Here is a 14,217-nt window from a genome sequence, read left to right as displayed (position 1 = left end):
CTGACTCTCTCTACTGCAGCCCTGTTGATGTGGCTTGGGGTGTGTTCCCTTAGCTGCTTCCTGAATAATTTATTGATGAGCCCGGCCAACTGCGGGACTGTCAGATATCAAAACCTGTTGCCAGCTAAAGGCAATCTGGTGCATATATATACACTCACCTAAAGGATTATTAGGAACACCATATTAATACTGTGTTTGACCCACTTTCGCTTTCAGAACTGCCTTAATTCTACGTGGCATTGATTCAACAAGTTGCTGAAAGGATTTTTTTGAAATGTTGTCCCATATTGATAGGATAGCATCTTGCAGAAATATATAAAGCAATATAGTTAACAAACTAGTCATTCAATCTAGTCTGTAATTTTATGTTAAATGTCCGTTCCAATGTTGTTCTTGTCTGTTCTTTTTTACAGACTAGATTGTTATATATGGCCTTACAAATTTCAATGATTACTTTTATTGTGAAAATCTGACAGCTGCCAGCATAATATCCGGCTGCTAAAATAACACTAATGAAACCTCGTTTGGCCATCACTACAAACACCCCCAAAACATCAGTGAGCCACCACCATGCTTCACAGTGGGGATGGTATTCTGTTCACTATAGGCCTTGTTGACCCCTCTCCAAATATAGTGCTTATGGTTGTGACCATAAAGCTCTATTTTGGTATTGTCACTCCAAATTACAGTGTGCCAGAAGCCTGTCAAGTTGTTGTCGGGCATTGTAACCAGACTTTTTTGTGGCATTGGCGCAGTAAAGGCTTCTTTCTGGCAGCTTGACCATGGATCCAAGTATCATCATATTGTGCTCCTTGAAACAACCACGCCGTCATTATCAAGTGCAGCCTGTTTTTCCCCTGAGGTTACCTGTGGGTTTTTCTTTGTATCCCAAATAATTCTTCTTGCAGTTTTGGCTGAAATCTTTCTTGGTCTACTTGACCTTGTCTTGGTATCAAGAGATCCCAGAATTTTTCACTTCGTAATAAGTGATTGAACAGTACTAACTGGCATTTGGAAGGCTTTAGATACCTTTTTATATCCTTTTCCATCTTTTAAAAGTTCCATTACCTTGTTACGCAGGTCTTTTGACAGTTATTTAGTGCTCCCCAAGTCTCAGTATCTAGCCTGTTCAGTGCATCCACGTGAGAGCTAACGAACAAATGTACTTTTTATACGCAGGCACTAATTCCAATTTAAAAAGCCGCAGGTGTGGGAAATTCACCTTTAATTGCCATTTTCAGGTGTATGTCACACTGTGTGTCTGTTAAGGTCAAACATTCAAGGCTGTGTAAACTTTTGATCAGGGCCATTTGGGTGATTTCTGTTATCATTATGATTTAAAAAGGAGCCAAACAACTATGTGACAATAAATGGCTTCATATGATCACTATCCTTAAATAAGGATATTTTTGTATGATCAGTCATATTTTCAAAATCAATGCCAAAATTTTGCTCTTACCACATGCAGCCATTCAATGATGGGTCCATATGAAGAGGTCGTCTCGTTCGAGAGCCTGGTTAGGAGTGTTTTTTGTCAGCCATGTTTCCATGAGAACAAAGGCACAGCAGTTTCTCATATTCTCCGATGATTGAATCCTTGCCCAAACTTTATAAAGTTTGTTCCCCAACAATTGGACATTTGCCTGCAGAAAACTCAGTAGCAGAGGTTGCATAGCTCGCCATTTCAGCTTGGCTTGCAGCCCTCTTTTCCTTTCCTTTTGGCATTGCTGGTGGCTCTGTTGTTCGTCTTGGTGAACTGAGTCTGTAAGGTCCCTGTGGGAATTGATAGTGAGGCAGAGAATGTATTAATCCAGTTCCAGAGAGAAAGGTTTATAGTTTCTTGTCTAAAAGAAGTGTTTGTCGCCTGGGAATAATGCACATTGCTTTTGAGTGAACAAAATAATAACTATGTAAAAAGGCAGTGGGACTATATACATGAATGTATGTAGTACATTACAATCATAAATTTTTTTATACAATGTATTGCAGCGTCCGCCAGAGTGAGGTGGATGAATTGTTAGTCTAAAATATACATTAAACAAAAAGGATAAACTTAGCGTGTAGTGTTCGTACCATGTTTCATAATGAGAAACAAGTTCCCAGAAATGTTCAGTTCCCGAAGCATTTGACTCAAATGTAGTGCACACATTTTCTGATTTTCATATTTATAAGACGAGGGCTTATTTATTTATTAATTTATTTATTTTATATTGAATAAGAATTTATTATTTAAATGATTTGCAAATCAGACTCTTGCTTTCTGACTCCTTTGGTGGTGGTGCTGCTGTGGTTTGACCCCAGGCCACGGGGACTGCAGGAGGACATCTATCTGCAAGTGTTGCACTAGCAGTGGTTAGCTGTCTTCCACTATCATGTGTGTTAGATAAAGCTAGCTAAACTTTTTCACATACAATATCAAGAAAAGAACATCTAAATAAAAATGTCTGAAATACCACCCATTCAAACACTAAAATTATTTTCCAGATTAAATTATCTGACTGAAACTATTAATTTGCAGAGTTATTTCAACTAGTTTTGGTGTCAGGGTTGTTCTTACCATGTTAACGCCAGGGATCACACTGATAATTATGCATAATAATTGATTGATTGCTCAGTGCCCAATTCAAGATTCAGCCTAAATAATCTAATGCCTCACCAGGCTCCAGCAGGGTACTACTGGAAAGAATAAACTTGGTCTCCTGGTCCTAGAGAACAAGTCTAGTCCCGTCCAGCAACATTCCAGGGTGTCTGAGAATGAGACGAGGGCCATAACCTAGTAACCCATCACAGGTTACAAACCCCAGAGAAAGACTACACACACACACACACACACACGCATCCACATACACATGCACATATATTTACATTTCCTTTTGGTTTGATGGTTAAGACATTGGCTTTGAGTGTGTAAAGTCTGCAGGCCCACTGATTAAACCCATGCACAGCTGTGCACACATACACAAACTGGATGTTATCTATTAGGTATACAATCTACTTTAGGTAGTATGCTCTAAAGAAAATAATACTTGAAATTGCATCAGAATGGGATGAGACAATGCTGTTTGCTAGCAAATTCGCGGGGATAAGTAAACACTTTTGTACCATTTCACATCACAGTTTAGAAAGAGGTGAGAGCAAAAAAGTATCCAATCCTGAGCTGCAAAACCAGAAGTGTGAATCCTAGCACCAAAGTGTGGATAGGAAAACATGCATTGTTCATAGTGTGAATATGTTAAGTAATCCATTAGCACCAGTGTAACCTTGGTTCAAGCTATTGAGTACAACTCAAATGAGCCTGGCACACAACCAATAAAAGTTGGTTTTCAGGAAGTGGCCATACAGCAAGAGCAATCTTTTTTAAATTTTGATTTTAGCAAATCAAAATAATGTGAGATGTGGCTCCCAATGTACCGTTTTTTCTGAATCTACTTTGAGCCAGCCACTTCATAAAAGAAAGATAGAAAACAGCCTACAACACTAAATTCTAAATTCTATTTGCCAGCTAACTATTGTAGTAATAGATTAATCAAAATGAACATATTTAAATGACGCAAGTACTGCCTGATTTTGCCCAGTGTTTGTGCAGGATCTATTGAAACACCTCAGCTGTGCAACAACAACATTAGTGTGAGTAATTGAGCAGATGTTTTCATGTAGAGCAAACATTGGTCTTACCAAGTGAGCTATGCAGGATCTAGTTACAAGGGTAGTCATTGGTACTTCGGTGTAAAAGACATGTGGGGAAGATGTGGTAAATGATTCTTCTCACAACTTTCTTATTGGCTAATGAAGGCCAGGCATGATGAACTGTTCCACCAGATTTGGACCAGTGACATTAAATTGGTAGTTTCCTTATTCCTGTTTCGAAGAGACTGTTAGAACGTATAGGTTAATATAGGGTGTGAAAATGATGATGTTGAGAGCTCCAACTGAGGAACGCATTATTATGATTTTAACCAAATTATCCTGTTGAGAGTATTTCTTTCCTTTTTTGTAAATCATGTAGTAATTTTGTGTATGACCCAAGACAACCATGGTTTAAGGAAGTATAAAGCAATTCATATTGTAGTTTTTCTGTACACAGAAATTACCGTCTGAACTGGGCCAGAACTACCTTCTAAGGGGACCTAGTAATCTGTCGATCCGCATTCAATTTGCAATGTATTTGAATTTATAATCCATAATCTACATGCTCACCCCTCTCCCCAGCCTCTCTAGAACAAGAGGAAGTGGCTCATTGGTGTAGCACAAACACTAGCTGCCCAATAAACAGTTAAAAAGACAAAAAGAAAGCTGGGAGGAGAGGTGCTACGGCAATGGTAAGGGAGAATGCATTTACTGGTATATGTTAATTAAAGCAATTAAAAATAATAAACGTAATCCAGCTGGAGAGAAAAAGAAGGGCTGGAAGTTTGAGGAAGGGGACGTACTGCTATAAAACAGCTGTTCTTCACAATGACCCCAGCCCTTCAAGATATGGTATTAAGACTAGGGATGTTTTGGTTTCTGCATGACTTAATGTCATGCAGAACATTAAAGCGGAATGTAAGGATTTTTTCTAAAACCTTGATCACATTTCTATTCATATTCTGTTGAATAGTTTTCTTGTAGACATTTGTAGATTATTTTCAGCTCACAGATGATCATGAGGGAGACTACCTGTCTGGCTTAATGACAAGTGAGATTACATACTGCCCACATCATGCACATTTTAGGACACATTTTAGGATTCAAATATTTTTATGCATTTTGAAAACATGCGTTTGTCAATAAATATACACATTTTAAAATTATTATTCTGGCATGGGAACAAATCAGCATTGGATTGTTTTGTTTAACGTGCACTGTTATGCATGGATTTTTCAACACAATCATTTTCACCTAGAACCATTCAGAAGACCAAATTAAAGAGATGGCAGGCATTTTACATTTGTAAGAGTTGGATGATTTCAGTATGTTTCCCTAATGTCTTTTTTGTCATTTTAAGGCTAGACCTTAATCTCTGTATCTGTGTATTGTTCTCTCAACCTCCTGCTGGAGGCTCAGTCTTAAGACAAAGAGTTGTTTACACTAATGGCCCTGCCAGGTCTTTCACCTAGAAACAAACAGCAATGGGTGGGGGTGTGGGGGGTAGTCAATAGAATTTCACATTTTGACATTTTTCCTTATGCTCTCAAAACCAATATTGACCCAGCTCCCCTGTAGTCCAGATCCTTGATATACAATCAAGCCAGTGCATTCTGAGCCACCGGCTGCCAGTCAAGGGGAGAATGGCCTACCCAGGATGGGGCTTCCCCGTCGGGTAGGCAGAGTGGCCACTGTCCCTGGGCTCAAGCTGGTTTACAGAAGCTTGCTCAATGAAAGGCCTAATGCTGTCCCGCCTGCTTTAACGATTCAGTCTGTGTGAGCCGATTGTGCCTGTACCTTGGACCCTGCTGGTGGGTGTGACAGACAAGAGGAAGGGGAGAGTGGGGACACTTGCATGTGCACAACAACCCTGTAGCTAGTAGCACTTCTCAAAGGCCACATTACAATCAATTAGAGCCTAATGGGCAGAGAGTTGGACTTGTAACCTGTTGCTCAGGGTGGGTGTTTAGAGACATACCCAGCTGGTGAACATATCAATAATCTTCAAAATAACTTCAGACTGAAGTATAGAGAGCAGCAGGGAACTCCTGAGTGTGTGGCTGGCTGTCAAATTTGGAAATCTTCAACCATGTCACCAACACACTCTCTGATCTTTGTTCAACACTTCATAACTCTTATAAAGAAAACTGAAAGGAATAAGAATCTACAGCTTTGTGCTGCGAAACTCCTCACTTCTCTGTTAGGGGTTGAGTAGAGTCATGATTTCTTCTCTAATGTTCTGCGCATGTGTTTAATCTCTATGCAATTTACTTCTTATTAATGGCAATCCCTTACAAATTATATTTACATGTAACCCTCTATGAACACTTTACAAAAACCTGTGACCCTACACTATAGCCAAAACAATAAATAAAACCAAGTGGAAAGAAAAGTTGCATACTGTTTACCACACTCAAAGGGCTGAGCAGTGTCTTCAATATGTAATTTAGACTGCTATACAAACTGCTATTTCTGGTAAATGTTACATAGCAAAATTTGGCAGGAGCTTGTGGGTTTGTACTGTGCGACCGTGGACAAGGTCAGGGTTGAACATATCTCCTTTATTTCATAGGTATTGCCTTAAGTACCTTTTTTACCATTTACTTTACAAAAGCTAAGGCATACTTCCATAAAGCCTATATTTATTTCACGGTTTCAACTTAACACACCAAGACATTCATCGACACAGAGAAATAGTGAATGGTGACTGAATTCATTTGCAGAACGAATCTATGGAAGATTTTGTCTTTCAAACAGGGATGGCTCATGTACTTCTTATGTTTATAGGGTTAAATAGGTTACACCCAATTGTTGTTAGGGAACTAAGTAAAATGAAGATCTCAAATGTACTTCCATCTAGTATTTGTGCAGCAGCTAACATTTTCCTTGAATTTAGTCTAGAAGTAAAATATTCAAATCGGTTTTATTGTGGAGTAAAAAGCTGTTTTTATAAGCATCAATGTTATCACCTTCCCAGCAGAGAATCTGGGATGTGGAGCGTCATTTAACACACACAGGCAATTTAATATAATACATCAGTCAATGAATAGTTCAGAAAAGTACAACAGACCAGTGTTTAAAATAAATTAGCAGACTCTCCTATCCAGATCGACTTGGAGTGTAAAGTTTCATGGGGATATCCATAAAGACTAACAGTGTTTTAAATTAGCCTACAGTGTTGTTTTTTCTAATGTACAGCGAACTCATTTTAGAGCTGATGTTAACAAGCTGTAGCCTACCTTTGTGTTTTGCCTAGTTGAGTATGCAGTAGGGTTATAGCTGGAACAGAAGAATGGAGAGAACATGATACACAAATGTGCAAAATCTTCAGGAAGCTCTGGATATTTTGGTCCGGCCGACCAAAGGTCATAAAAAAACAGCCAAATCAGCAAGATGATGGTTTTATGGCAATAGTATGGTGATGGTAATGAGTTAGGTGAAACAGGGGTCATGTGGAGAGAGCAAACAGAAAGCCTTGGGCCATCCGCTGGGAGAGCATTCATAAACATGGCAATCAACCAGTTGTTCTGTACTTTCACCATAGTGCTGAAGGAGTGTGAGTGTGGAGCAGCTAGTTGATCTATAGAGTGTGTTCCCATGCCGGGAGGCACAGCTGGGGAACATGTCCTCAGGGCCCTCTTTACCTGTGAAGCCTCTCACTCTGTGGAGGAGGTTCTGCACTCTCCAGGAAGCACCTCTGCAAAGACAGTAGAGTCTTTGAGGGTGGAGTCAGAACTGAGGGGTGTCTAGAGAGATGAGGGATCTCCTAAACAGTTTAGAAACAATTTATATAAATACAGAATAGAGTAGAAAATCTTGAAAAATGTAAAAAACATATTTTATGTATATCGTATTGATATACATATACAGACTATTTCGTAAATTAAATTACTTTCATGAAAATCGGCACAACCCCACTCTCCAGGACAAAATTAAAAGACATCACTCCGATCATCTCAACACTGATCATCTCACACCAGATGTCGCCACATGTACTTCTTTTCAAGTGCTGGTGGATTGGGTTGCATTGTCTGTTGTGCAGATCGAAGGACAATGATGACATGCAGAGAACCCCTTGTCTGTGTACCTAAATCCTGATGAGGAACTTTAATCAAGTGGGAGCCACAGAGAAACCCAGGACCCCGTCTTACACCCCTCCCAGACGCTCCCCCTCAGCAACCTTAGCCCAACAGAGTATTTCCCAATATTGTGAAGCTGTCCAAGACCTTCCCTATAATGTACCATCCAGCCCTGTAACCTCCTACAACTTATATACCCCCTTCTATTCTGATATTACAACACAGTGGGAGTTCTGTGAAAGTAGAGCATGAAAAAAGGGTTGTCTGGGAGTTCTCTGGACAAGCTGGCATTTTCCCAGGCTGCAGCAAGGGCAGGTTTTCCTCCCAGCATGCCTTGCTCTCTGTAGTTTGATTAAAACTGTGAATGGTACTTGTTCAAGTATATGGTCTTTGTTGCTACCCCCAGCCCTATCTTTGTCTCTCTCTTCAGCCTAAGTGCCCACTGTCCACCTTAAAGAGGTCACACTGAAGGTTTTCTCCCAAAGTTAGTAAGCGGGTTGGTTAGAGATCAAATCAGCACATGTCGAATAGCACAGCAATGAGATGTTGTGTGGGAAAGAACCATCAAGTTATTTTGCAACACATTTGATATTTTTCCATTAAATATTTGAACAGATGAAAGAAATGTTTCTGGCATACATCACAGTTGGTGTCGTGTAGCAGTAAGAAAAGAAACCCAGATCATTATGAGAGAATGTACAGACTAGAAATGTTTTGACTGAGCTTGTGCAGTGGCCAGGCGTTTCTCCTGCTTTGACTAGTGTGTTACAGCCCAGTGCAGCTTGACAAACACAGGATTTGTGAGAAAGTGCAGTGCACTATGGGATTGCTATGACATCATATTCATTACCAATTTGCCTTATAGACCTGTGGCTGGGAGAAGTTGTTTAGCAGGTGTTTCATCCTCTTAGCCTGTGTTCTTTATACTTGTGGTGACTGTGAGTATAAAAATGACATCAAAGGAAACCGCATGCCCATACATTGTTGGTTTATGGGTAAATATTCTAAATTTCCCAGAAGTGAGGTGAATATGCTAGCACAGTGTGCCCCATGTTAGCGTTTATAAACAGTAGTATTCTGTAAAATCTTTTATAGCTTTTGGAGATTTACTACAGTCAGAGCTCAACAGGACAGAAAGTGCTTTATCTATGAACAGTCGAAGCTCTACAGAACAGAAATTGGTCATTTTCTAAACTCACTGGTTTGTCACTGCTAAAACTCTGAAAAGGTTAGATCTCAAGACAGTAGCTGACCTCTGACCACTTGCTTTTGTCAGGGCCAATTAACCAGGCGAACACACCGGGCTGCTACTGCTTATGACCCTCTCTGTTATGGCAACACACAAGCAAATACGCTTCACCCTGCGTCTTGTTGCCAGGGTCCTCTGCTTACCCCTACCCACCATTCAGTGAAGAGTCCCTTTCCCTAGAGAGTGCTTTCCTCTAGACCTGGGGCTAGAGCTGGAGCACTTGTCAGGGAGCCACCTTTATTGTCCTGTGAATGGTGGCTGTTTCTATGCAAATTATTCCACACTTTCAAATGGAAAAAAGAATTGACTGGCAAGCTTGTGTTAATTTAGTTGCCTTTCATTACCACTTGATCAGACCAGGTTGTTATGAAGCTCAGAATAAAAATGATGTAAAATATCTGAAGTGGTAGATAGTGTAAAGTATGTGCCATTCATTTTAGCATCCCAACATTCACTGATGACAAGGAACACACACCTGAATCAATCAAATGGGCTTAAATCTTGAATTGTCTGTTTAATCAAGTGTGGAGGTCCTGTCGCTAGCTACTGATAAGCTAATGTGCTAAGTGGTGGGGTGAGCTGTTTTGAGGCCAAATCAACAGGAACTTTACAGCATTCAACTGAGGAGGAAATCCAGGGCTGTCAAACCACAGATAAGGTTTCACAGTCACTGTGTTTACTGGGAGGTGATTGGTGGGTTGGGCATTAAGCCTTATTTGACCTTGCTTTATGATTGAGTTCTGGAGTGATGATGGAATGGGGGTTGCCCCAGGGAGATCCCCACTCTGGGCAGCAAAGCAAACATCCACTCTCACCAACACCAGACTGACTCAGAGCCAGAGGGCAAGAAGGGCAGAGAAAGACACAGGCCTGTTGACTCATTAGGGCTCTCCAGAGAAACATTGAGCTGGGTGTTCAGTGTGCTGTGCTCTACTGTACTGAACACCTAGGATTAAAACAACCTTCATCAGCTTTTGCTTGTGTCCACTTGTAGTGCCACATAGGCAGGTTTACGCCTTTGGATCCATCCCACTAGGCAAGCACAATCAAGCACAGCTTAATTATTTGAAAGAAAACAAATTTTATTTGGACTAAAGTCTGTTGTGCTGTTCTGTATGGTACTAGAAGTAGACTAATTAAGTGGCTGGTACTGACAAATCTCGAGACTTTACGTCATTCTCCTCCCCAGATGTGTAGCAAAGCCATTCAGTGAACTCCTTGTAATGGTATTGTCTCAGAGTTTTTCCAGCCATGCAGTTTGGCCTAAACTCAGGTCTCCATGTTCACTTGCTTAATCCCCAGTGTCATCATGCCGGCTTCTACTTGTCTAGGTGACACTTGACAGATTCATTAAAAGATTATGTATTGTATGTTGCCACAAGTAGCAGCACGTTAAGTCGATATATGAAAATACTGGAATATAAATGTTAGCAACTATTTCAAAACTATTTAACTAAACACATAACTGTATTTCTTATTTACATTTCTAGAACAGTTTTTGCAGACAGGGGCTTTTATTTTTATTTCAGAGGTCTGCTGAAAATTACATTTACTCTGTAATTATTGGGTCAGGAAGATTTTCTGTTTCTTTTTTTGGCTCTATATTCTAGAGGTTTTGATTTTAAGTCAAACATAGTGATTGTTTCATTAAAAATACAAACGTTTGGAGTATAGACACAAAATAAATGCATACAGGACCAGGGGCGTCAGTTTGTGTTGAAAAGTGGTGGGGACAAAAGATCAGATGAAAAAAACATTACAGCTGGATGGGAAAAATATTGAATAACGCTGCCGCGCATCAAAAATGGGCATAGCGTAGGCCAGTCAACAACACGAAAATACTCAGCATATAAAATGACCGTTATAGTCGCATATATGGGATTTTTACTTCTGTGCCCCTGAGAGTACGGTCCCACATTGTATTTAGAATGTTCAGTGACGTCGCTTAACTGTCAGATTCAAACTGTGCTTTCGCATGTGGGCTGGCCAGAGTCGGACGTGTTCTGCGCTGTCATATATCACAACTATGCAGTGTTTTCAACCTCATAATGTTTATTTTAGGTTTCAGACATTTCAATATTCATAAGCACAAGTAAAATAATACATTTGGAGTTTGTCAAATACACACTGATGGCTGTGGAAGCAGCAATAACCATTATTCATTATTGTTATTCATATCAGACAAACATAGGTGGAAGTAACTATTAAGTTTTCTCTATACTTCTCACAGTTCACCGGCCACTTTCTTGTATGTATTTTGGGAGAAACTGATGCATTACGTGCTCTAAATCCGACTGAAAGGACAACATTGCGGCACCCATCTCACGTTATAGATCAAGATTATTTATAAAAGACCAAACTTACAAACACTTACATGCATTTGAGAATCGAAATATCAGATAGTTGATGACATGGTAAGCAATTTTGTTTAAGTTACTTTTTTTGGACAATGTACATTGTTTCTTTCTGTATCTAAACTGCATTGCATGTTTTATTTTGTGCAAATAAACCTTTAACAATTATTGGTTCGCTTGATTTTTCTGAACATTTTAACCAACAGTGGTGGGGACAAAACCAGCCATTTCAAAAAGTGGTGGGGACATGTCCCCAGTGTCCCCAGTGTAATTGGCACCTATGCACATGACCAATCATTTTGGGTTATATACATGTTACTTTTTGGTGTTGTTAAAATTCCTAAAACTAGACATGATGATTTGAACATAAAGCATGAAACATCAGTACCTGGACACAGAAACTATTTGTGCAGCAGATGTTAAAATGTAAGCATCTCGAAACAGTGCCAGGGACATACAAACTAAAGAATGAAAGCATGGATTTCTGTCATACCTTGTAATATAGACTGCTCACATAAGGAAACCATTGTGCCCTTTTGTAATTTAGGTGGATTAGTAAGGTCGAAGGTTCTAAAAATGGCCATTGACTGACATCCCAGCTAAGCTAACGAGTGGCGACGGTGAGCTCCGCGGTTCTGGGATTTTGCTTTATCAGTGGCGATGAGAGACACATCAAGGATGGACTCCTTGACAGCTCAGTTTCCAGCAGCACTCAGCCTGTGTAGGTATGCTGGAAGTGACTGACAGTCTTGCACCCTGTGCCTGACCATGCCACTTCCTATTGTTCCTTTTGTCCTTGATAACCCCGGTGACCCAAGCTCAAACAAGGAAGGCCAATCTTGGCTGGAGGCGACGGGCTCGTCAACTCTTTGTCGTCAGATAACTAATTAAACCAAACAGTCCACCATCAAAGAATGGTTCCTCCCATGGCTCCTAGTATGTTTAACCGGGAGCAAACAGCTCACTGATTTTTTAGCAGTCGGCCCACAAATGATAAGCGGACGAGAATGGGAGATTTTTCTTTCACTGAGTACAATAAATCCTTGTCGGCCATTGACGTGAACCTCAATGGATCCTAAACCAGGACGTTGTTTAGCGTTCATCTAATCACTATTCGTTTAAATTAGTCAACTGGCCAATAAGACCATTGTGGTCATGTCATATAGATGGGTTTAATGATCAACTAAAATAGTGTGTAGAAATGAGGGTGGAAATCTTGATAGTATTTTTTAAATGATTTCATTATTTGCGTAGTGCGCAGCAAGAAAAATAATAAGAGAAAATACACTGTGTGTATAATATATTGCAGGGTATGAGATTCAATGCTAAATGCTGGGCAGTATCTCTTAATTTTTATCTTACATTTGTTTTACCCACCCATATAATGACACCATGATAAAGACAGTGTTGCTGTAAAAAAAAATGGAGGTTCAAACAAATGATTGCGTCTGAACTTGTAGTGTGCAGCTTCGTTAATTTCAAAGTTCCCACCCATAAGTGAGAACAAACATTTTTTTGAGAACCTCTGTGTTTATGCAAGTCTGACTGTATTGGTACTGAGAGTGTTTTGAAAAGATACATTGCCACAAGTTGAAACTTTCAACAAGCATGATTTGATGCAAGACGAAAACCGAGAACCAGATGTTGTTCACAAATCATAACATAGCATAACCACTGAACAGCAGTATTGCAGCTTTCTTTTATTACAGCAACGATTCATCTCAACCGATCCAGCTCCAGCTGTTGGCCTGCTCCCTAAACTCTGGTACCTCGGTGAACCCATTAAGATTTGATGGCTCTTCTTTGCCATCTTGTGGCCACCTAATGAATTGATAGCGCACCTTGCCACTGTCTGCTTTTTGGCTTGGGAATCATATAGCCTTTTCAACTTCGTTGTTTACTGTTTCTCTTTAGATGGTAGGTCTATCTAGGTCCATTCGCAAAATATTGAAAAAGGCAAAAGAAACGACTCGCGTTTGCTCTCAGTGTCTATAATGCATTGGAGTGAATGGAAGAGGACATATACGCCGGGACCTACAACGCCAACAACACGTAATATTAGAACGTCTTTTTTCTTTTCTTTTCCTCGGGTCTTCACTTGCGTCCGGTAAAATTAAAATAGTTCGATTGTGCACTGTTACCCCTAAGATTTTGAAATATGTTTCGGTAAAAACGGCCAAAAAAATACAGAAAATTGCGGTTAGCAAAAAGCACCGAACAGTGCTTATATAGCCACCTAAACACAATAACTTGTCAAGCTCATTCAAAAGCACCAAATGCATTGTTGGTTACTTTACCGGAAAATGGGCTTAGCAGAAAATACAATAGGCCTATTTGTTAACACAAGAATGTTAAAATACATTCTGTAACATTACTAGATCGGCAATATTATATTTGTGGCCACAGTATTAGTCAAATGTTGGTATCGTGATAATAGTACCCTGAAAATAGAACACTCTTGACGCTCAATACTGATTATTTGTGTGGTTCATTGCAAAAAAAAAGTGTCTGCTTTGTTGTCCCTCATCAGTTTGTATCCCTGTAAGAGGAGACAGGAAAAGTAATTGAGTGTAATTTATCAATAATAGGACAGAACATTTTTGAATAAGTAGTTTGTTGTTTGTGCCATGTGTGTGTCAGAACCACCAACATAGATAGACAAGCCGGTGGAGGACAGGAAAATAAACCATCTCTTTTCAACCAACATCAGGTCACTCTGCCTGGTCTCTGAATGCCTCTGTTTACAATGCTTTTTCATCAACGCTGAATTGACCGACCTGACAAGGTGAAACAATTAGCACAAATCAACAGGGCATTAGTTACTGCTAAGTAATCCAAACAGATTCCGATCATAATCCAAAAAACGGACTTAATGAGGGCCTAATCCTGTTGATGGCAACAGAATCCC

This window comes from Esox lucius, chromosome 12, assembly GCF_011004845.1.
Source record: "Esox lucius isolate fEsoLuc1 chromosome 12, fEsoLuc1.pri, whole genome shotgun sequence".
NCBI lineage: Eukaryota > Metazoa > Chordata > Actinopteri > Esociformes > Esocidae > Esox > Esox lucius.
Note: the sequence above shows the minus strand (reverse complement) of the source record.